This window comes from Urtica dioica, chromosome 6, assembly GCF_054948205.1.
Source record: "Urtica dioica subsp. dioica isolate 48M chromosome 6, U.dioica_male_clone48M_v1_H2, whole genome shotgun sequence".
Classification (NCBI taxonomy): Eukaryota; Viridiplantae; Streptophyta; class Magnoliopsida; order Rosales; family Urticaceae; genus Urtica; species Urtica dioica.
In genome coordinates this window covers 24,120,202-24,142,703 of record NC_142761.1, presented here as the reverse complement: position 1 = coordinate 24,142,703, position 22,502 = coordinate 24,120,202, and positions in this window count along the sequence as shown.

Here is a 22,502-nt window from a genome sequence, read left to right as displayed (position 1 = left end):
GCTCATAATTTTAAAAACATGTACATGCTAATATTTGACCATAGCTCTGATACCATTTGTTGGAATCGATCTAGGGTTTGAGAAAATAATTAACGCTTCGGTAAGCGGCGGAATTTGAAAATTTTTCTTTTACAAGTAAAACAGTTTTTACTAACCTAGACAAGTGCAACTACATGTAATTAAAAACCAATATGAGCTAGAAGTTTACTAACCTTTCTTGAAGCTTGAACTTTGAAGAAGCTTGTGGAAAGTTTGCAACGCGCGTCTCCCCTCGCAGCACGTCTCTCTTCCTTTCCTCGGCACCTCGAGCAACCACGAAAGTTTCTATCACTAAATCACTCGAAAAGAAGGAATCAGTGAGTGGGCACTTTTAAACGCTACGACTTAAGACCGAGTCTCGAAGTCGCAGAGCTAAATACTAGGTCGAGTGAGGACCTAGGTGCCAAGACAAGAAAAAATCGAAAATAAACTAGAGAGAGAGAGAGAGGATTTTCGGCCAACAATGTCTAGAGAGAGAGTCTCTCAATCTCTAACTTATGTTGAATGAATGGAATGAAGGGAATGAGGCCCTCTATTTATAGGGGAGGTTTTACCTTCAATAAGGTAGTTTCCTCTTTCATTGAATATCACATATTCATGAGCAAATATTGCTCTCCTTCCCTTAGAGTCACTCGGCCAAATAGGCTTCTAGAAGCCCTTGGATTTGTTTCCTTTTTTGTTCCATTCCTTGCTTGGCCGATTACCCTAGTGCATCTACATGCAAAGTTGATTCCTCTTTTTCTTTTGGCAAGTATCTAAATATATTTATGCACAAAATAAACTCTTTCTCTTGGTTGGGTATGTTGGGCGCCTATGTCCTTCTAGAATGGGCTTCTAGAAGCTTTTCCATTTGTTCATGAAAATATGAAAAAGGCCCAATAAGAATTTTCAATAAAATTCTTATGAAATGAAATTAATTCACAAGGCCCAATGATCAAGTCATGGCCGAGTGAAATTAAGTCATCAAATGAACTTGTCAAAAATTTATTGACATTCATTTCATCCTTTGTCTCAAAAGACAAAAATACCCTTTTGACTATTTTCGTTCTTGTTTTGACTTAGCTTCCAGTTTAACTATTCCTATCGATGTGATTCGTGACAGTGACCTCATGGACCCAAATGAACAAAGCTTGAGCTAAAAACTTGGACTCAAAAGTTCACAAACCTTTTCCAAGTTTAGCTTAATGCCAACTGACTCCACTAAAGAGGTGACACTGAAAATCTCTCGGTTCAAATGAATTTATTTTCTACTCAAGAATTCGACCTAATTATGATGAGCGGATCCACTGAATATTATCTATGTTTACCCTTCATGAATGTCATCAGCTAGTCGGGATTTACTAAATTACCATTTTACCCTTCTAGCTGTTATTTCCTCAACTCCTTTGTCGCTTGTGAATAAGTTAGAAACAATGTATTGACGAGGAGCTAACAAGTCACATTGTTTCATCCAAAAGAGTCAGGACTCAATTTGGACACTGGCCAGTTCATTTATTCACACTCCAAGGAACAAAGCATGAGGTGACATACATTGCATTTCAGCAATCTTGTACATGAATTCCATATCTATGAGAACTTCACAAAGTTACTCATGACAGACTCACAACTTAGTACTTCACCAATAGGCCTTGTTCGGAATAAAATAGTGAGTCCGAACTTTGACTTTCTCAAATGAGAATACTAAGGTGTGAAATGGCATGTCTCATTTCAGGATTAAGGTAAGCATGATGCAATTCATACATAGTGACTTCGAGACATAAGAGGTTAAATGGTTTGTTCTTATATTGTCTCTAGAAGTGCACTGGTCAATTCAGTATCTTCGGAAGATACCTAGAAGAACTATAGAGTCCCCAACTCTCAATGCCTCATAACCAGACATCATAGATTCTTCTAACAATCATACTGAGGTCAATAGTCCTTTGACCCTAAGATTGCGAATATATCGTTTTAAGCAAACTACGAAGAGTTTGTTCATGCAAATCTACATTTGTCTCTTCGTAAGTTGTTAAGTTTGTTTATGGACTAAAAGACTAGGGTTTTATCATAAAGCTTCAAACAAAGAAAGAATGAATGAACGTTTCAACTTTACTAATGAATAAGCAATTACAAGCAAGAGTCTTCGTAAGACTATATGACATCAAATGTACATAAATAGACACTACTACTCTTCTTGTGGGCACCATTGACAACATTTTTCTTTTTGAGTTGTTGTTGAGTTGTTTTTTATTGAGCATTGATCCCTGTTAGCACCCCGAGTTTCTTGCGTTTGTGAGACGAAGGCCAAGAAACTCTTGTGTTGGAGGTATACAAAAAAGTTGTCATGTGTAGAATAACTTTTTATTGCAATAAAGGGGGTCGTTACAGGTAGTCATGGCACTTGGCCTTCTTTGAAAAAAGAAGAAATTACATTTTCGAAATAAAAGTGATCACGAAGCCGATCGGGTTCGGGCGTGAGTTTAAGGGTCGAAGTAACGACACTCATGGCTTGCTAGCAGACGCGACGAATTCCTTGAAGTCCCCACCTCGAATTAGGGAATCAATTCGCTTCTCAAGCTGGTTGCATTCGATCGTCGCGTGCCCGTTATCTCTGTTGTATTTGGAGAACCTGTTACCGGTCCGTCTCGGCCCGGTAGATCGACGACGGCCACGCTGGCGGCCGTCCTGAGCCCGGCACTCGTCCGGGGCCGGCACTCGCCGTGGCCGGCTCTCCACGGCCGGCTCTCCAAAGCCGGCCCTCCTCGGCCGGCGCTCCAAGACCGGCCCTCCTCGGCCGGCGCTCCAAGGCCGGCCCTCCTCGGCCGGCGCTCCAAGGCCGGCCCTCCACGGCCGGCGCTCCAAGGCCGGTCCGTCTCGGTCCGGTAGATCGACGACGGCCACGCTGGCGGCCGTCCTGAGCCCGGCACTCGTCCGGGGCCGGCACTCGCCGTGGCCGGCTCTCCACGGCCGGCTCTCCAAAGCCGGCCCTCCTCGGCCGGCGCTCCAAGACCGGCCTTCCTCGGCCGGCGCTCCAAGGCCGGCCCTCCTCGGCCGGCGCTCCAAGGCCGGCCCTCCACGGCCGGCGCTCCAAGGCCGGCCCTCCTCGGCCGGCGCTCCAAGGCCGGCCCTCCTCGGCCGGCGCTCCAAGGCCGGCCCTCCTCGGCCGGCGCTCCAAGGCCGGCCCTCCTCGGCCGGCGCTCCAAGGCCGGCCCTCCTCGGCCGGCGCTCCAAGACCGGCCCTCCTCGGCCGGCGCTCCAAGGCCGGCCCTCCACGGCCGGCGCTCCAAGGCCGGCCTTCCAAGGCCGGCCCTCGGCCAAGGGGTTCCTCAAACACCTCTTGGCCGCCTATAAATATGAGGGTCTCTCCCTAGACCCAGGTAATCGGAATTTGAGTACTGAAACGCTGCCGAACTCGTACCTCGCTCGTTTCTCTCAAGTCTCGACCTCTAAACACTAAACCCTCTACAAACCACCTCAATCCTACTAATGTTGAGCGTCGGAGAGGTAAACAGAGGCAACCCCTCTGTTTCCCCTTTGTAGTTCACACCTTTCTGTTCACGTTTCAGGTGCTTGGACGAGATAGAGATCATCTATAGCTAAGGGACGGCTTGGGATACCAAGCCCGACACGCTCGAGTCGAGGCGAGACCACTTGGTCCGGCCTTGGGTCTAACCGTCTACGACTCCTAAATCGTTGTCCGAAAAACTGCGACAACATTTTGGCGCTAGAAGGAGGGGATCTCTCGACCTTGGCGACGCATTCCCTCTACCAGTTTTCTCCCTTTGTTCTCACGACTCTCGAGAGATGAGTCACATTCCCACTACCTCCGCGGGTACCCGAGCGACGAGCTCGAGGTACGGTCTTCGACGCCTCGCACATCGTCTTGAAGGGCAACCTCGCGATAGCGAGAGCCAGCCCCAAGACCCGATGATTGACCCCGAGACCGTGCTCCGAGAGGACACGGCCCGGCGGCTTGCGGATCTCCTTGACCGCCCCGGCGTCGATGGTTCGCTCATAGCCGACCTCCTCGGCTATGACGTTGAAGATAGGTCCGCAAGAGACTACTCCGACTCCGAATATGTGGGGGAGTCGAGGACCAACGAGGCGACGCCTAGCCTCGCCCCTTCGCGGCCCGAGAGGCCCAACGACGCTTTGGCCGGACCGTCGCACATAGCGCGGCAGCAGGCACGGTCACATTCCCGGGGACTCGCCCCCTCGGTTTCAAGAGGTGGCCGGACACGGCCCCTCGCCGAGGAGAGAGCGACTCTAGTAGATGATGGGGCCGACAGCCGAAGCGCCCGCCGGACGGCCCGACCAAGGGCGACCTCACCTCGCCCCGCACCGAGTGCGGACCTTAGAGAGCGCTTGACGGCGCAGAGAAACTCCCGAGGGGAGGATCTCCGCCAAAGGCTAAACTCTCGAAGGGACGCGCTCCCCGCCGCAACTCTCGGCCGGCCGCAGGCCAATGTCGTGGACCAAGCGTCCAACGAACGCCAACCGGTGACTCCTGTGGCCCCGACGATCGGCCCCGCTAACGGGCTCGACATGGTCACGATGATTCAAAGCCTCCAGAATCAAATCATCGAAATGAGGGAGTCGGGGAGGCAAAGGCCGTACGGAGGGATCGAGGAATCATACTCTCCCTTCGCCGCGCAAATCCTTGCGCAACCATGCGTGGGGAACTTCAAGTTACCGTCCATTCCCCCCTACGATGGACGTACGGACCCCCACTTCCACGTCCAACACTATGAGACGTGGATGACTATGCAGGGGCAGGCGGACGCCACCCTCTGCCAAGCCTTCAGCCTGACCCTCACAGGCTCGGGGTTTGAGTGGTTCCGAAGCTTGAGGCCGGGAAGCATCCCGTCTTTCCGGGCCTTGCGAGAGGCTTTCCTCGCCCGATTCGCCACCCTCGTGGCACAAAAGAAGCCGAAGACCCACCTCATCTCTATCCGACAGGAAGAGACGAGACGTTGAGACAATACCTCGCTCGTTTCACCGAGGAGTCTCACAAGGTCGAAGGGTTCGACGACAGGGACGCCATCACGGCGATCACCGAGGGAGTACGCACAAGCGACTTCCTCAAGTCTATTGTTGGCCAAGTCCCGCGTGACATGGCGGAGCTGATGACAAGAGCGCGCACATACATGGGAGTCGAGGACTATCTCGATGGCCGAGATGGCCGAAAGGCAGGAGGACAGGGGAGTCGCCGCCGCGACGATCGAGATGAAGATCGTCCCGACCCCCGAAAGAGGGGGAATAAGGGAAGCCAGGCCCCTAACGGCCGTTCCCTCCCCGGGCCGAAGCCGCCGCATGTCGACAGCTTCCGGAGGTTCTCGCCATTCACTCCTCTGAACACTCCGCCGGAGCAAATCCTGGCTCTGCACCGGGACAAGTTGGGGAGCCCAACCCCGCTCACGAAGGATCCCGCCAAGAGGGATCAAAGCAAGTACTGTGACTACCATCAAGATCACGGGCACCTGACATCCGAATGCTATCAACTCAAGCGTCAGATTGAGAACTATCGGGACGGCCGCGGCACACGGAGGTCGCCCGCGGCAAGGGAAGAAAGGCCCGGCGACGGTGACTGTGACGGACCGCGCGACAAACGAAGAGCCGGAGAGCTCGCAACTTCACGTCGTGGGTGCAATCTTGGGTGGCCCGGAGTTCGGAGACTCGGCTACGCAAAGGAAGAAGTACGTGCGCGAAGTTTCCCAAGGGAAAACAGCGCACTACATCAACCACACGTACGAGGTCCCTCCTCCGGCCCCCTTCGAGTCCATGTTCTTCACCGGATAAGAAGCGACACGAGTTCTCCATCCACACAACGACGCGATAGTCGTCTCTGCCCCGGTCGCCAACAACCTCGTCCGGAGAATCCTGATCGACAATGGGAGCTCCGCCGACATAATCTTCAAATCTGCGTTGGACAGGATGAAGCTATCCGGGGTAAGACCGACCCCGATCTCAACCCCGCTCTTCGGCTTCTCTGGGGAGAGGGTTATGACGGAGGGAACTATCGACCTCCCGGTTACCTTCGGTACGCCGGGGGGGCTCGAGGTTACCCACATCGTGTCGTTCCTGGTGGTGGATCAGCCCTCGGCTTACAACATCATCGTCGGCCGCCCGACTCTCAATCGGTTGAAGGCCATAACGTCCACGTACCACCTGATGATGAAGTTCCCGACTGAGAAAGGGATCGCCGTGATGCTGGGAGACCAATCCATGGCGAGGATGTGCTACATCCAGGGCGTGGACGGAAAAGGGAAAGCGAAGGTGGTGAGCACCGTCTTCCAACTCGGGGACAAATTCCCGTGCAAGTTAGAGGAAGGAGGCACCTTCGGAGAGCTAGACCAAAGGGACGAAGTCGAGCGTCGAAAGGTGGAGACACCAGACGACCTCGTTCCCGTCGTGTTGGACGACGCCAAACCTGACCAAGTAGTCAAGGTGGGCGCCCAACTCCCGCCTGAGACCCGAATCGAGCTCGCCGCTTTCCTCCGAGAGCACAAAGATGTCTTTGCGTGGACACACGCCGACATGCCGGGGATCGACCCCGAGATCATGGTTCATCGTCTCAACGACGACAAGAGGGTGGCCGAGCGCGTTCAACCGCGACGGGCGTTCAGTGGGGAGAGGTACCAAGCCATTGGTGAAGAAGTTGACAAACTTCTCGCCGCCGACTTCATCAGGGAGGCGGAGCACCCCAAGTGGGTGTCCAACGTGGTGATGGTCAAGAAGCCAAACGGGAAGTGGCGGATCTGTATCGATTACAAAGATCTCAACAAAGCATGCCCGAAAGATAGCTTCCCTCTCCCGAGGATCGAGCAGCTCGTGGACGCCACGGCGGGCCACGAGTTGCTGAGCTTCATGGACGCCTATTCAAGACCACCTTTGTTACGAACCGTGGACTTTACTGTTACAAGGTCATGCCCTTTGGCCTCAAAAACGCGGGAGCAACGTATCAAAGGTTGGTGAACCGCATGTTCGCCAATCAAATTGGCAAAACTATGGAGGTCTACGTGGATGACATGCTTGTCAAAAGCCTCAAAGCCCGCGACCACGTTCGAGATCTTAGGGAAATGTTCACGATCCTGCGGCGTTACAAGATGAAGCTTAACCCCAACAAGTGCGCTTTCGGGGTCGAGTCTGGAAAGTTTCTGGGCTACATGGTGAGCCGCCGCGGGATCGAGGCCAATCCTGAGAAGATTAAGGCGATCTTAGAGATGAGGTCGCCACAAAAGGTCAAAGAAGTTCAAAGCTTGACGGGAAGGATCGCCGCCCTGACGCGATTCGTTTCTTAAGCCACTGATAGGTGCCAACCGTTCTTCAAGGCACTGAAAAAGACCGACGGGTTCGTATGGACGGAGGAGTGCGAGGAAGCGTTCCGAGATATGAAAGCCTATTTCACCTCCCCCCCGTTCCTCGCGAAGCCAAAGAACGGCGAAACCCTGTACCTCTACCTCGCGGTTTCCGATAGGGCCGTGAGCGCGGTCCTCATACGCGAAGAAGACAAGGTGCAATGGCCAGTCTACTACGTTAGCAAGGCGCTCCTCGATGCCGAAACCCGATACCCCGAGATCGAGAGACTGTCCCTCGCCCTCGTCATGAGCGCGAGAAAGCTCCGGCCCTACTTCCAGGCGCACCCCATCGTGGTCCGCTCGGGGCATCCCATCGAGAAGGCCCTTCAAAAAGGGACCTCCTCTCGAATGGCGATATGGTCCCAAGAGCTGGGCGAATACGGGGTCGAGTTTCAACCGAGGACCGCCATTAAGGGTCAGGCCCTCGCCGACTTCATCGCCGAGTTCACAAGCGCGCCCCCAACCAACGAGGGCGACGAGAGTAATGAGACCACGGAAGACAAGGAGGACGACCATAGCGAGTCGTCAAGGAAGAGAACCAACGACCCGATAGGGCCGGTCTGGGACTTACACGTGGATGGCGCGTCAAACGCCCGGGGGGCTGGCGCCGGCGTTGTGCTCACAAATCCCGATAGGGAAAAGCTGAGGTACGCCCTGCGGTTCGAGTTCAAGGCTTCCAACAACGAGGCAGAGTACGAGGCTCTTATTGTTGGCTTGGAGCTAGCAAACAAGTTGGGCGCCCAAAACCTGCGCATCCATTGCGACTCGCAATTGATCGTGAATCAGGTTAAGGGCGACTTCGCCGCAAAGGAGCCACACATGATCGCCTACTAGTCCAAGGCCCAAAAGAACTTGGAGGCCCTGTCGTGGTTCGAGATCGTCCAGGTCCCTCGAGAGGAGAACGTTGACGCCGACGCCCTAGCTCGCCTCGCGTCTGGGATAGACGAGGAGGGCGAGGGCAGCGTCCCAATCGAAGTATTGACCCGACCCTACGTCTCGAGAGGCGACGTAGGGGTCATTGACGAGACTCCGCCTCCCTCATGGATGACCCCGCTCGTGGAATTCCTTAAACGAGGAGTCGTCCCCGAGGATAAAGAAGAAGCTAGAAAGCTGAGAAGCCTAGCCCCAAAGTACACGATGAGGGAGGATAGTTTGTTCAAGAGAGGCTACTCCATGCCCCTTCTCCGTTGCCTGACCGAGGTGGAGGCGAGGAAAGCGCTCCACGAGGTGCACGAGGGGGTGTGCGGTAACCACGCCGCCGGGCAATCTTTGGCATTGAAGTTGCTAGGACTTGGATACTTCTGGCCAACCTTGAAAAAGGACTCCCACGAGTGGGCCAAGAAGTGTGACAAGTGCCAAAGGTTCGCCCACATTCCGCGCCAAGCACCGGCCCCTTTGTGTCCGATTATCGTGCCGCGACCTTTCGCGAAGTGGGGAATCGACCTCATCGGCGAGCTACCTACGGCCCCGAGACAATACAAGCACGCGATCGTGGCTATCGATTACTTCACGAAGTGGGTAGAGGCTGAACCGCTAGCAAAGATCACCGAGGCGAACACGACAAGCTTCATTTGGAGAAACATCATCTGCCGCTTCGGGATCCCTGCGTCAATTGTAACCGACAACGGAAAACAATTCGACAATGCGCGCCTCCGAGAAATGTGCGAACAGCTTGGCATTAGCAAGACTTTCTCCTCTCCCCGCCATCCCCAAGCCAACGGTCAGGTCGAGGCGGTGAATAAGACGATCAAGGAGAACCTGAAGAAGAAGCTGGAGGCAAGAAAGGGGGCTTGGGCTGACGAACTCCCCATGGTCTTATGGGCATACCGCACCACCGCCCGAAACGCGACCGGCGAAACCCCTTTCGCTCTCGCGTTCGGCGTCGAGGCTGTGGTACCCGTCGAGATCAAGTTGCCAACCTTGCGCATCGAGGAGTACGACGAAGCCGCCAACGATGACGCGATCAGGCTCGAGCTAGACCTCATAGACGAAAGGAGGGCGGACGCACTTACCCGGCTTGCTGCGCAGAAGAGGAAGGTCGAGAAGTACTACAACTCAAAGATCAAGCTGCGGAAGTTCGCCGACGGAAGCCTCGTTCTTCGAAGGGTGTTCCAAAACACCAAGGTGCAAGGTGCGGGAGTTCTAGGCCCCACCTGGGAAGGCCCGTACCGTGTGCGCCGAGCCATCCACAACGGCACGTACGAGCTCGAGAACATGGAGGGACTCGTGTTCACACACCCGTGGAATGCGGAGCATCTCCGACATTATTATCAATAAATGTTCATTCGCCCATTTTTACGCTTTGTTGTTTTCATGTAATCTTCAATTCTAACAAAGGCAATTTACAATTTCAAGTTTGGCCAACGGCATGGGATGTAATTTTTGAACCATTTCAATAATTTAATGAATTACATTTCACTTCAAAACATTGTATCTTAGTTTCTAGCCTCCTCTACGAGCATCCAAGAAACTCGGGGGGCTAAGGGGGATAAGGCGAGAGTAACGAGCTCGCTTACTCCACTTTCCACGCGCCAAGCGGTAACAAAACACCCATAAATCGGATCCGCGCTCCGGACCTCCGACTTCGTACCCTCCTCGTGCGACGCTCTCGCACGGGTTGAGGCCATATGCCGAGAGATAGCGAAACGTCGATGAGTTGGATCCGCGCACCGGACCTCCGGCCTCGCACGTCTTTTGCTGCGACCCTCTCGTGCACCGATGCACCTTGCGCACCGATAGGCGGCAAGTCATCGATGGATCACGTCCGCGCACCGGATTGTCGAACCTCCGACTTCGTACCCTCCTCGTGCGACGCTCTCGCACGGGTTGAGGCCATATGCCGAGAGATAGCGAAACGTCGATGAGTTGGATCCGCGCACCGGACCGCCGGCCTCGCACGTCTTTTGCTGCGACCCTCTCGTGCACCGATGCACCTTGCGCACCGATAGGCGGCAAGTCATCGATGGATCACGTCCGCGCACCGGATTGTCGATCTCGGCAGCCAAAACCCAAAACGTGACACGCGTACCAACGAGTACCACGCTCACTGGGAGCTGCAAACCCATCCCGATACGCACGCCGATAGGTAGCGTACTCGCCGGAGGATGAGCGCGACGGCCACCCAGCTCGCGCACGCCGATAGGCAGCAAGTCACAAATGGATGGCCGGAAATCACACCCGCCGGATAAAACTGGTCTAGCCAGCGTCCGCGGGAAACTTCGCCGCCAAATGCGGCAGTAAGCCGTGCCAACCGGTTACGCTAAGCATAGTAAGCCGGGCTCGTAAGACACGCACTATTCAAATTGCGCAAATCGATTACACTAAGTGTAGCAAGTCGAGAAAATAAGACGCACGATGAAAAGAAAGCTTCAATTAAAGGAAAACGATATTGCATAAGCAACCCAATAAGAAAAATACGAAAGTACGACGCAAACATAGCAAGAATCCGAAAGAAAGCATAAAGCAAGCGCTAAACAAGTGCGCGAAAAAACCAAAGAGAACTCGATCACTCCGAGCCATAATCGACCTGCTCTTCGTCGTCCTCAAGGTGAGGGGCGCCCGACCCGCCAACGGCTCCTCCACCGGACCGACAGCTTGACGACTGGGCGGCCTCCGCAGGGACTTCGGGAGGCAGGTCGTCCTCCGGCAGCTCGTCCTCCAAGGGAGGAAACATGGCGTCGAAGAAGGAAAATGTGATCCCTCGAGACGCGTTCTCCTCCGCAGTCGCATCTTTGACCCGCATGGCCACCTCGTAACGGGCCACCTCTAGCGAGAGATCCCAGTCCTCCTCCAACTCCGTCTTCGATCGCACGGCATCATCCTTCTCCTCGATGAGGGTCTGCACCTCCGCTCGCAGGGTTTCCCTCTCCCTCTCGGCCCTGACCCGGGAGATCTCGGTTGCCGACAATCGGGCGTGGACGATGTTCAGTTCTTCATCTCGGCTCGAGAGGGCCGCCTGGAGTTTCTTGGTCTCCCCTAAGAAAGTCTCGGCCGCCTGCTCAGCCTTCTCCCGAGACGCCTTCTCGGCCGCCGCCTTCTCACGAGCTCGCTTTAGTTCCTCCTCAAGCGCTTGGAACTCTTGGACGGAGCGGGCCCCCGCCAAGGCAGCGGCATGGGCGGCCGCTGTATCCTCCTTGTCTTTTTCCATGATCTGCATGCGACGCAACAAGTCCCGGAGAATGCGGTCGCTCCGTTCTTGGCGTGCGAGCATCTGTGGAAGCAAACAACGTACATGTAATCGAAATAAGCACAACAAATCGCAAATGAGGAAAACAAGCGAGTCATACCTTTCGGGCGTCGCCGATCCCGCTCTGGAAATGCTCAAGGTCGCTCACCGTCAGGAGACTCTTGAAATCCCGTAGTGAGGTTTCAAGGATCCCCTGAGAGCATCGGTCCCTCAGCTCCGCCGCCTCCGCCAGGAGCATCGACTCCATGCCATCTGGCGTCGCCGACGTATGAGCGCGCTTGTGGCCGGAGGACGAGCTGGGAAGGATCGTCGACGACGGTCGCTTATTTGAGGAGTTCGCCTCGGTCCTCGCCCGCGTCGGAAGCCCCCCATGGCGGGCCTCAGCTTGTGGTTGAGCCGCGATCACGGCCTCGGCGTCGGGCGCCACCCTCGGTGCCTGCGTGCGTGGTCGGTGTCGTCGGGTCATCGTATCTGAAAAAGATGAAGAGGTGACAGGTTAGAGTGCAATACAATGGAATATACATTAACTAGAAGCTTGTGTGCGGTTGGTACCCCCCACGTCAGGGGGAGGAGCAGACGAGCCCCCCGCCTCTGATTCGGGGTCCTCCGTAGCCTCCGCGGCGAGGCCCGAGCTCGGAAGGGCGTCGTCTCCGGGCGGGAACCACCCAGTCCTTGCCATTAGGTCTGGGGACTCGAAGTGCGGTCCTTGTCGCCTCGATTCCGGGAGTGCCCTGATCACCGCGTGAAGCTCAGAGCTTTCGATATCGCCCATAGGTGGAAAATCAGCCGCAAGACCAAAGAAGAGAGGCGCGACCCCGAAGGCTGATTCGGATACCCATATCCAAGGATATCGGTGCTTCGAATTAACGTTGCTGACGATGACGAAGCGCTTGCGATGTAGCGCTTGGTAGAAGCCCGGCTTCCCCGGCACCCCTCGTATCGTCATGAGGTCCTGGATGTCGTCGGCGGTGACAGCCCTCTTCTTCGCCCGGTAAAGCATCATGTGGCACGCTGCGACCACCCGGTAGAAGGCCGGAGACATCTGTAAGGCGTGCACCCCCAGTCGAACTAGCAACTCCTGGATAACCGGCTGGAAAGGCAACCTTAGCCCACCGCGGAGGCTCGCCTCGTGGACCGCGGCGTACCCCCTTCGAGGGCGGGACGGAAGATCGTCAGGCAACGGTCTAAGGATTGACACAGAGTCCGGGATGCTGTAGCGCTTCCTGAGGCTCTTGAAGCTGACGATGGAGATCAGGCTCGGGACATCGACGCCCGAGCAGTCAAAGTTACCCCGCACGGCTAACTCTCCTACCGGGAAGGACGAGGTCCGCGTTTCCTCTTGTGCAATAGAGGAAAGTCCCCTCGCCGCGGGTGCTGCACGACGGCTCGACGAGTCGCCGGAGTGCCCGGAGTCCGGGGCGGTGCCCGGGCGCTCGACCGGCTGCCGGCCGGCCGGGTCACTGTCATCGGGCCGGCTCGTCCTGCGGCCGGCGACGTCCTCTCCTGCGTGCGCGTCAAGCCCGAGGACCCAGCCCGCCTCCTGGCTAGGTGGCTCCTCCACGCGCGGCCCCGGCGACCTCCGGCCTTCGGCGCACGCGCCAGGCCCGTCGGCCCGGCCCGGCTCTCGGCCAGTCGAGTCTCTGGCGTTTGAGGCTTGCCCGGGCGTCCCGGCGTTCAGCCCAGGCGCGTCCTGCCCACCGGCCCGGCCCAGCTCGCGGGTTGCTGGGTCCTCCTCGCGCGCCTGTCGCCCAGCGGCCCTGTCCGGCCTTCGGCCGGTTGGGCCCTCCTCGCGCGCGTCGGCCCGGCCCGACTCCCGGCCGGCTACAGTCTCCTCACCTAGGCCCGGCCCATTGGGCCCTAGGGTTTGCAGGGCCACCAGGATGGCCACCTCTCCCTCTCCGGCGTTGGGCGGCCGGCACTCCTCCTGTCCGGCGCCACCGACCCCACCTGCAGCGTCGGCCGCCGCCGGCGGCGCTCCCCCGACGTAGACGCGCTCCAGCCCGGCTGGGGCCGACCCGCCTGGGCTCCCATGGCCGCCGACCACCTGCAGCGCATCCCCACCCGAGGGGGTGGGGTCCCCCCTGATGCCAACGCCGCCCCGGGCGGCGCTCCTCTGCGCCAGCGCGTCCTCGCCGGCGTCGGCCTCGCCAGACGCGTCGCCCGCATCCTCCACGACCGGCTCGGCCCCCCCGGGACGAGGGACGTCTCCCCCAAGTCTGGGTTCGCCCCAGACGGCGCCGACTCGGCCGGGCCCGGCCTCCTCCACGCCGGCGTCGGCCTCCTCGGCCTGGTCGGCGTGCTCCCCGGTCGGGATCGTCGCGCGCGGCTCTTCTGGCGCGATCCCGGGGCTGGGTCCAGCGCAGACGGCGCCGACCCAGCCAGGCGCGACTCCCCCGGCGTTGGCGGCGGCCTGCACAGCGCCGCCGGTCTCCTGGGTGGTCGCCCCCGCGCGCGCGGCCTCCATGGCGCGTCCCTCGGCCAAGCCGGCCTCGTGCTGGTCGGCCCGGCTGTACCAGGCGGCTGGTGCCATCAGGCCGGCGCTCTCCTGCCGGCGCTGGCCGTCTCCGGCACGCGCGCCCTCACCCTCGTCGGCCAGCCACGCTTCAACCAGTGAAAGATCCTCTCTGGTCATCTCGATAGCGTTGAACGAATGCGATGAGTGTCGTGTATCGGGTGGTGTTGATGGGGGCGAAAATTGAGCCCAAAAAGCATCCAAATCCACGTGGTTTTCCTCAAACAAGTCGTGTAAGCCATCGTCAATGGTCCCACATCCCGGGTCAATGGGGTCCATGGGCGCGAATAACGAAGCGAGCACGATCGACAAAAAATATAATAATAAAAACAACATGAAAGGACGTCGGAGCATACCTGTTGGCGGCGGGCTTCTCCGATGGGCCAACGTCGGACTCTGAGTTTACCACGCGATTTACAATCGATGATAAACTCGGGGGGCTAATGTTACCGGTCCGTCTCGGTCCGGTAGATCGACGACGGCCACGCTGGCGGCCGTCCTGAGCCCGGCACTCGTCCGGGGCCGGCACTCGCCGTGGCCGGCTCTCCACGGCCGGCTCTCCAAAGCCGGCCCTCCTCGGCCGGCGCTCCAAGACCGGCCCTCCTCGGCCGGCGCTCCAAGGCCGGCCCTCCTCGGCCGGCGCTCCAAGGCCGGCCCTCCACGGCCGGCGCTCCAAGGCCGGCCCTCCACGGCCGGCGCTCCAAGGCCGGCCCTCCTCGGCCGGCGCTCCAAGGCCGGCCCTCCACGGCCGGCGCTCCAAGGCCGGCCCTCCTCGGCCGGCGCTCCAAGGCCGGCCCTCCTCGGCCGGCGCTCCAAGGCCGGCCCTCCTCGGCCGGCGCTCCAAGGCCGGCCCTCCTCGGCCGGCGCTCCAAGGCCGGCCCTCCTCGGCCGGCGCTCCAAGGCCGGCCCTCCACGGCCGGCGCTCCAAGGCCGGCCTTCCAAGGCCGGCCCTCGGCCAAGGGGTTCCTCAAACACCTCTTGGCCGCCTATAAATATGAGGGTCTCTCCCTCGACCCAGGTAATCGGAATTTGAGTACTGAAAAGCTGCCGAACTCGTACCTCGCTCGTTTCTCTCAAGTCTCGACCTCTAAACACTAAACCCTCTACAAACCACCTCAATCCTACTAATGTTGAGCGTCGGAGAGGTAAACAGAGGCAACCCCTCTGTTTCCCCTTTGTAGTTCACACCTTTATGTTCACGTTTCAGGTGCTTGGACGAGATAGAGATCATCTATAGCTAAGGGACGGCTTGGGATACCAAGCCCGACACGCTCGAGTCGAGGCGAGACCACTTGGTCCGGCCTTGGGTCTAACCGTCTACGACTCCTAAATCGTTGTCCGAAAAACTGCGACAACAGAACCTACTTCGATCTCGCTTCGTGGGGTCCTTTGTGAGTGGGGCGGGGCTTCCCAGCTCATCGCGGCATAACCTCAGGATCCGGTCGGGCGTTGTGTTGAGCGGGACGAAGGATCACTTCGGGGCTGGAGAAGGGTGGTCGTTAGGGACTTGACCCTTCCATCGCCTTTTCCTTCGTGATTCGGGACCAACGGCCGGTATCACAAGCGTGGCTGCGCGCTTCTGGTCGGGTGCTCGATCAATGTTGGGTGGTCGCTGCCTCAAGACGATCAAGCTCGCGATCTCGCGTTGGGCGTTGAACGTTTCTCTCAAGTCGCTCTCATGGGATTCCTTCCAGGAATTGAGGTGATCTCTCAAGTCTCCGGCGGCCGTCCCTATCACTTTAGGCGAGAGTGCGTCATTTGAGTGACGTTCTCGATACACGACACGGCCATTGTTGTCGTCATCTCCCCGGGGGTTTTGGACACGGATGGTGAGCTTGGAGCGTCGCTCTCGGGGCCTAGAAGTTGAGCGCCCCCGTGTACCTTTCGACACTTGTCGTCTTGGCGTGGTCGCCCGAGAGTGTCCCCTCGAGGGCGCGTGCGGGTGCTCATCAAAAAGTTGATGTTTCGACGCGGCCGCCCGAGGGTGTCCCCTTGGAAGCGTGCGCGTGTGTCCACTTTCGTGAATAGCGTGGTTGAGGTTGGTCTCGTGGTTGATGTCGTCGATGTTGTTGGACTCGAAACCTCTCTGCGGGATTTCAAGAGTCTCCTGACAGCGAGCGACCTTGAGCATTTCCAGAGTGGGATCGGCGAAGCCTGAAAGGTACGATTTGCTTGCTTGTCTTATGTGCAACCATTATGCTTATTTGGATCGTACGTATATTGTTTGTTCCCACAGATCGTATCGTCCGGGACTTGCTGCATCGCATGCAAATTGTTGTCGCTGTTTTTCGGACAACTATTTAGGAGCCTAGAGTGGTTAGACCCAAGGCCGGACCAAGTGGTCTCACTCCGGCTCGAGCGTGTCGGACTTGGTATCCCAAGTCGTCCCTTAGCTGTGGGTGAAGCTCACCTTGTCTCGATACCTGAAAAGCAAGAAAGAGATTGTGAACTACAAAGGGGAAACAGGGGGGGTGCCCCTGTTTACCTCTCCGACGCTCAACATTAGTGGGATTGAGGTGGAGTATAGAGGTTTTAGGGGTGATGAGAGGCCAAAGATGAGCGAAACGAGCGAACTACGAGTTCGGCAGCGTTTCAGGACTAAAAAATGGATTACCTGGACTAGGGGAGCGGCCCCTGTATTTATAGGCAGCCAAGGGGTGGTTTGAAGACCCCTTGGCCGAGTGAGCAAGTTTGGGTCGGCCATTGGCCGATTGAAGGGTTGGGTCGGCCAATGGCCGAGTGAGGAGTCTTCGCCGGATGAAGGTTCACTCGGCCATTGGCCAAGTGAACTGCATGGCCGGCTGAAGGGTTCACTCGGCCATTGGCCGAGTGAACTGCTGGAAGGTTCACTCGGCCAATGGCCGAGTGAACTGCCTTGGTGGCTGGAGGGTTCACTCGGCCATTGGCCGAGTGAACTGCCCAATGGCCGAGTGAGCCATTGACCCAGCCAATGGCCGAGTGAGCCATTGACTCGGCCCATGGCTGGGCAAGGCATTTGATTTGGCCATTGGTTTGGGCCGGCCCCTGGTTGAGTCAGGGTTTCGCCGCCCAAGACCTCGTACCAGCCACGTAGGTCGAAGAGATGCCTTTGTTCCCGATGGCCCTAGACGGGCCGACAACAAAAATCATGGAGAAAGACAAGGAGAGCACGGCGGCCGCCCGTGCTGCCACCCTGGTGGGGGTCCGCACTGTCCAAGAGTTTAAGGCGCACGAGGAGGAACTGAAGCGAGCTCGCGAGAAGGCGGCGGCCGAGAAGGCGTCTCGGGAGAAGGCTGAGCAGGCGGCTGACACTTTCTTAGGGGAGACAAAGAAACTCCAGGCGGCGCTCTCGAGCCGAGACGAGGAGCTGAACATCGTCCACGCTCGACTGTCGGCGAGCGAGATCTCCCGGGTCAAGGCCGAAAGGGAGAGGGAAACTTTACGAGCGGAGGTGCAGGCCCTCGTCGAGGAGAAGGACGACGCCGTGCGCTCCAAGACGGAGTTGGAGGAGGACTGGGATCTCTCGCTGGAGGTGGCCCGTTACCAGGTGGCCATGCGGGTCAAAGACGCGACCGCGGAGGAGAACGCGTCTCGCGGGATTACATTTTCCTTCTTTGACGCCATGTTTCCTCCTCTGGATGACGAGTTGCCAGAGGACGACCTAACTCCCGAAGTTCCTGCGGAGGCCGCCCAGTCGTCAAACTGTCGGTCCGATGGAGAAACCGTTGGTGGGTCAGGCGCCCCTCGCCCCGAAGATGACGAAGAGCAGATCGACTACGGCTCAGAGTAGCCAAGTTTTCTTTGGTTTTCTGCGCACTTGTTTAGCGCTCGCTTTACGCTTTCTTTCGGATTTTGTTATGTTTGTGCAACATTGTTTTGCTTTGATTGAAGCTTTCTTTTTATTATGCGTCTCATTTTCTCGACTTGCTACGCTTAGTGTAATCGATTTGCGCAATGCGTGTCTTACGAACCCGGCTTACTATGTCTAGCGTAACCGGTTTGCACGGCTTACTGCCGTATTTGGCGGCGAAGTTTCCCGAGGACGCCGGCTAGACCGGTTTCATCCGGTTGGTGCGATTCTCGGCCATCCCTTCGCGACTCGCTGCCCATCGGCGTGTGCGAGCTGGGTGGCCGTCGCGCTCATCCTCCGGCAAGTACGCTACCTATCGGCGTGCGTATCGGGACGAGCTTGCAGTTCCCAGTGAGCGCGGTACTTGTTGGTACGCGTTTCACGTTTTGGGTTTTGACTGCTGAGATCGACGATCCGGTGCGCGGACGTGATCCGTCGACGCCTTACTGCCTATCGGTGTGCAAGGCGCAACGTTGCGCGAGAGTGTCGCAGCGAAAGACGTGCGAGGTTTGAGGTCCGGTGCGTGGATCCAACTTGTCGACGTTTCGCTATCTCTCAGCGCGGGGTCGGAGGTTCGGTGCGCGGATCCGATTTGTGGACGTTTCGCTACCTCTCGGTGCGTGAAAGGTGAAGCGTAAAAAATGGAGTAAATGAGCTTGTTACCATCATTCTATCCTCCTTAGCCCCCCGAGTTTCTTGGGTGCTCGTAGAGGAGACTAGAAATTATAACACAATGCTTTGAAGCGAAATGTAATTCATTATAATGTTGAAATGGTTAAAAAATTACATCCCATGCCGTTGGCCGAACTTGAAATTTAAAATTGTCTTTGCTAAAAATCGAAAACAACATGAAAACAACAAAACGTAGAGTGAGAGAAAAGGCATCTATTGGTAGTATTGCCGAAGGTGCTCCGCGTTCCACGGGTGCATGAACACGAGTCCCTCCAGGTTCTCGAGCTCGTACGTGCTGTTGTGGATGGCTCGGCGCACGCGGTACGGGCCTTCCCAGGTGGGGCCTAGAACTCCCGCACCTTGCACCTTGGTGTTTTGGAACACCCTTCGAAGAACGAGGCTCCCGTCGGCGAACTTCCGTAGCTTGATCTTGGAATTGTAGTACTTCTCGACCTTCCTTTTTTGTGCAGCAAGTCGGGTGAGTGCGTCCGCCTTCCTCTCGTCTATGAGGTCTAACTCGAGCCTGATTGCGTCGTCGTTGGTGGCTTCTTCGTACTCCTCGATGCGCAAGGTTGGTAGCTTGGTCTCGACGGGTACCACGGCCTCGATTCCGAATGCGAGAGCGAAAGGGGTTTCGCCAGTCGCATTTCGAGCGGTGGTGCGGTATGCCCATAAGACCATGGGGAGCTCGTCGGCCTAAACCCCCTTCCTTTCCTCCAGCTTCTTCTTCAAGTTCTCTTTGATTGTCTTGTTAACCGCCTCGACTTGACCGTTGGCTTGAGGATGGCGGAGAGAGGAGAAAGTCTTGCTAATGCCCAGTTGTTTGCACATTTCTCGGAGGCGCGCATTGTCGAATTGTTTCCCGTTGTCGGTTACAATTGACGCGGGGATCCTGAAGCGGCAGACGAGGTTTTTCCAAATGAAGCTCGTCGTGTTCGCCTTAGTGATCTTCGCTAGCGGTTCAGCCTCTACCCACTTTGTGAAGTAATCGATGGCCACGATCGCGTGCTTGTATTGCCTCGGGGCCGTAGGTAGCTCACCGATGAGGTCGATTCCCCACTTCGCGAAAGGTCGCGGCACAATGATTGGACATAATGGAGCCGGAGCTTGATGCGGGATGTGGGCGAACCTTTGGCACTTATCACATTTTTTGGCCCACTCGTGGGAGTCCTTTTTCAAGGTCGGCCAAAAATATCCAAGTCTCAGTAGCTTCAATGCCAACGATTGCCCAGCGGCGTGGTTTCCGCACACCCCTTCGTGTACCTCGCGGAGCGCTTTCCTCGTCTCGACTTCGGTCAAGCAGCGGAGGAGGGGCATAGAGTAGCCTCTCTTGAACAAGTTGTCCTCCCTCATCGTGTACTTCGGCGCCAAGCTTCTCAGCTTTCTGGCCTCTTCTTTGTCTTCGGGGACGACTCCTCGCTTAAGGAATTCCACGAGCGGAGTCATCCATGAGGGAGGCGGAGTCTCGTCAACTACCCCTACGTCGCCTCTCGAGACGTAGGGTCGGGTCAATACTTCGATCGGGACACTGCCTTCGCCCTCCTCGTCTATCCCAGACGCGAGGCGAGCCAGGGCGTCAGCATCAATGTTCGCCTCTCGAGGAACTTGGACGATCTCGAACCACGACAGGGCCTCTAGATTCTTTTGGGCCTTGGACAAGTATGCGACCATGTTTGGCTCTTTTGCGGCGTAGTCGCCCTTAACCTGGTTTACAATCAACTGCGAGTCGAAGTGGATGCGCAGGTTTTGGGCGCCTAGCTTGTTCGCTAGTTCCAAGCCAACGATCAGAGCCTCGTACTCTGCCTCGTTGTTGGAAGCCTTGAACTCGAACCGCAGGGCGTATCTCAGTTTTTCCCTATCGGAATTTGTGAGCACAACGCCGGTGCCAGCCCCCCGGGCGTTTGACGCGCCATCCACGTGCAAGTCCCAGACCGGCCCTATCAGGTCGTTGGTTCTCTTCTTCGATGACTCGATGTGGTCGTCCTCCCTGTCTCCTCTGTCCTCATCTCCTTCGTCTCCCTCGTCAGTTGAGGGCGTGCCTGCGAACTCGGCTACGAAATCGGCGAGGGCCTGACCCTTGATGGCGGTCCTTGGTTGAGCTTCATCTTGTAGCGCCGCAGGATCGTGAACATCTCCCTAAGGTCTCGAACGTGGTCATGGGCCTTGAGGCTTTTGACAAGCATATCATCCACGTAGACCTCCATGGTTTTGCCAATTTGATTGGCGAACATGCGATTCACCAACCTTTGATACGTTGCCCCCGCGTTTTTGAGGCCAAAGGGCATGACCTTGTAACAGTAGAGTCCGCGGTTCGTAACAAAGGTGGTCTTGATCTGATCCGGTTCGTGCATGCGGATCTGATTGTAGCCTGAGTAGGCATCCATGAAGCTTAGCAATTCGTGGCCCGTAGTGGCGTCCATGAGCTGCTCGATCCTCGGGAGAGGGAAGCTGTCTTTCGGGCAGGCTTTGTTGAGATCTTTGTAGTCGATACAGATCCGCCACTTCCCGTTTTGCTTCTTGACCATCACCACATTGGACACCCACTTGGGGTGCTCCGCCTCCCTGACGAAGTCGGCGGCGAGAAGTTTGTCAACTTCTTCGCCAATGGCTTGGTACCTCTCCCCGCTGAACGCCCGTCGCGGTTGAACGCGCTCGGCCACTCTCTTGTCGTCGTTGAGACGATGAACCATGATTTCGGGGTCGATCCCCGGCATGTCGGCGTGTGTCCACGCAAAGACATCTTTGTGCTCGCGGAGGAAGGCGGCGAGCTCGGTTCGGATTTCAGACGGGAGTTGGGCGCCTACCTTGACTACTTGGTCAGGCTTGGCGTCGTCCAACACGACGGGAACGAGGTCGTCCGGTGTCTCCACCTTTCGACGCTCGACATCGTCCCTTTGGTCCGATTCTCCGAAGGTGCCTCCTTCCTCTATCTCGCAGGGGAATTTTTCCCCGAGCTGGAAGATGGTGCTTACCATCATTCCTTTCCCTTTTCCGTCCACGCCCTGGATGTAGCACATCCTCGCCATTGACTGGTCTCCCAGCATTACGGCGATCCCCTTCTCGGTCGGGAATTTCATCATTAGATGGTACGTGGACGTTATGGCCTTCAACCGATTGAGAGTCGGGCGGCCGACGATGATATTGTATGCCGAGGGCTGATCCACGACTAGGAACGACACGATGTGGGTAACCTCGAGCCCCCCCGGGGTACCGAAGGTAACTGGGAGGTCGATAGTTCCCTCTGTCATGACGCTCTCCCCGGAGAAGCCGAAGAGCGGGGTCGAGATCGGGGTCGGTCTCATCCCGGATAGCTTCATCCTGTCCAACGCCGACTTGAAGATTATGTCGGCGGAGCTCTCATTGTCGATTAGGATTCTCCGAACGAGGTTGTTGGCGACGGGGGCAGAGACGACTATCGCATCGTTGTGTGGATGGAGCACTCGTGCCGCTTCTTGGCCGGTGAAGAACATGGATTCGAACGGGGCCGGAGGAGGGGCCTCGTACGTGTGGTTGATGTAGTGCGCTATTTTCCCTTGGGAAACTTCGTGCACGTACTTCTTCCTCTGCGTGGCCGAGTCTCCGAACTCCGGGCCGCCCAAGATCGCGCCCACGATGTGAAGTTGCGAGCTCTCCGGTTCTTCGTTTGCCGTGCGGTCCGTGACGGTCACCGTCGCCAGACCCTTCTTTTCTTGCCACGGGCGGCCTCCGTGCGCCGCGGCCGTCCCGATAGTCCTGAGGACGTATTCTTTCAGTTTCCCATCTTGAATCAGGGCCTCAATCTGACGCTTGAGTTGATAGCATTCGGATGTCAGATGCCCATGATCCTGATGGTAGTCACAGTACTTACTTTGATCCCTCTTGGCGGGATCCTTCGTGAGAGGGGTTGGACTCCCCAGCTTGTCACGGTGCAGAGCCAGGATCCGCTCCGGC